We start from the raw sequence: 1,840 nt of genomic DNA, 5'->3' as shown, positions 1-1,840 counted from the left end.
GGGATTCTGCGGGGAGGTAAGGTAGACGGCTACGACGAGGATGGGCGGGTTCCCGTCGCGGGGCCGGTTGCCACAGCAACGGCGGTGCACGCGCACGGCCACTGCCCGCGCATAGAGATGACGCTGCGGCCGGTCGCCATGGCGATGCGCTACACAGGTCTGCTGCCGCTCGTCACGCCCGCCGGCGGATGCTGCACGCGGGTGGCGCCCCTCGCGGCGAGCGTCCTCATCGCCATGACAACCGTTTCCATCTCGGTGCGTCTGCCGGTGCAGTTTGGCGTTATGCTGGACTTCAGCCTGGATCAGCTGTTCATGATGCTGTCGCACCAGGCTCTTCCCTGGTTAGAAGCTGCCCTCTACACGATCGTCATGTGCGTTCAGTCGCGCCACCTTCGGGCCTACTACGCGCGCTGGAGCAAGACGCATAAGCGTCTGCATCCGTGCCTGCCGTTCGACAACAACGTCAGATTCCGCGCCGGGGTGTACGCGAGCATGTTCCTCTGCCTGCAGGGGGCGCTGATCGCGTGGACCGTGGCGACGGACGCGGACGGGTTCATGAGGCCGACGAAGGCGCTCTTCTTTCCGCTGCCGATGTCCATAATCGACGAGCATCCGTGGCCGTTCGTCGGCGCCACCATCGCACTGACGCTCGCCGGCTATGTGCTCTCCACGCTGCCGCTCGTCTTCCTCATCACCCTCTTCGAGGTAAACGCCGACGTTGTGCGCGGCTGGAAGCGCCACCTGGCGGCGCGCGTGCGCAACACGAGGCTCGTCGAGGAGGTGGCGGCGCTGCGACGCCAGCACTGGGCGCTAGGTTGCGTCGCGGCGGCGACGAACGCGCTCGTGTCGCCCCTGGTGTTCGCGACGGTCGCCTACAATCTCGTCTACCTCGTGCTGGCGACGTACACGGTCGTCTTCGTCNTGTGTGTGTGTGTGTGTGTGTGTGTGTGTGTGTGTGTGTGTGTGTGTGTGTGTGTGTGTGTGTGTGTGTGTGTGTGTGTGTGTGTGTGTGTGTGTGTGTGTGTGTGTGTGTGTGTGTGTGTGTGTGTCTGTGCATGTGCGTGTGTGTGCACACACGCACGCGCACAGACACACACACACACACACACACACACACACACACACACACACACACACGCTGTTATATATACATAATATCAGGGGTTAATAATGACAAATTGTCATTATTAACCCCTGATAATATGTTATAACAGAATATAACAGAACAGAACATTCATACATGTTATATTATGTTCTTAGACCAGCATAGTAATGTCATAGAAGTCTGTACATACCTAGGTCCATACCATAGAAATATATAGAGACCTATATTATTTCTACCTATATTATTTCTATGGTCGATACATCTATTTCTATGGATGATGCAGTGAGTGTGTGCTGCCCTCTAGGTGCAGGAGTGTCATAACATGCTGTTCAAGATAGCATCGCAGGAGCTCAGCAACGAGGGAAGACAGGAGATGGACTTGACCTTGCAACAGCTCTCTACCGTAGACTGTTCCATCCACGGACTGCGATACTTCTACCTTAATCGATCGCTTATCGTTGGGGCAAGTTTTACGCTTACATGTGTGCGTGTGCGTGTGTGCGTGTGTGCGTGTGCGTGTGCGTGTGTGTGTGTGTGTGTGTGTGTGTGTGTGTGTGTGTGTGTGTGTGTGTGTCTGTGCATGTGCGTGTGTGTGCACACACGCACGCGCACACACTAACACACACACACACACGCTGTTATATATACATAATATCAAGGGTTAATAATGACAAATTGTCATTATTAACCCCTGATAATATGTTATAACAGAATATAACAGAACATAACAGAACA

Source organism: Priapulus caudatus, unplaced genomic scaffold (genome assembly GCF_000485595.1).
Source record: "Priapulus caudatus unplaced genomic scaffold, Priapulus_caudatus-5.0.1 Scaffold3241, whole genome shotgun sequence".
Taxonomy (NCBI): Eukaryota; Metazoa; Priapulida; class Priapulimorpha; order Priapulimorphida; family Priapulidae; genus Priapulus; species Priapulus caudatus.
The sequence above is the reverse complement of the archived record's forward strand: the minus strand, read 5'-3'. Positions refer to the sequence as shown.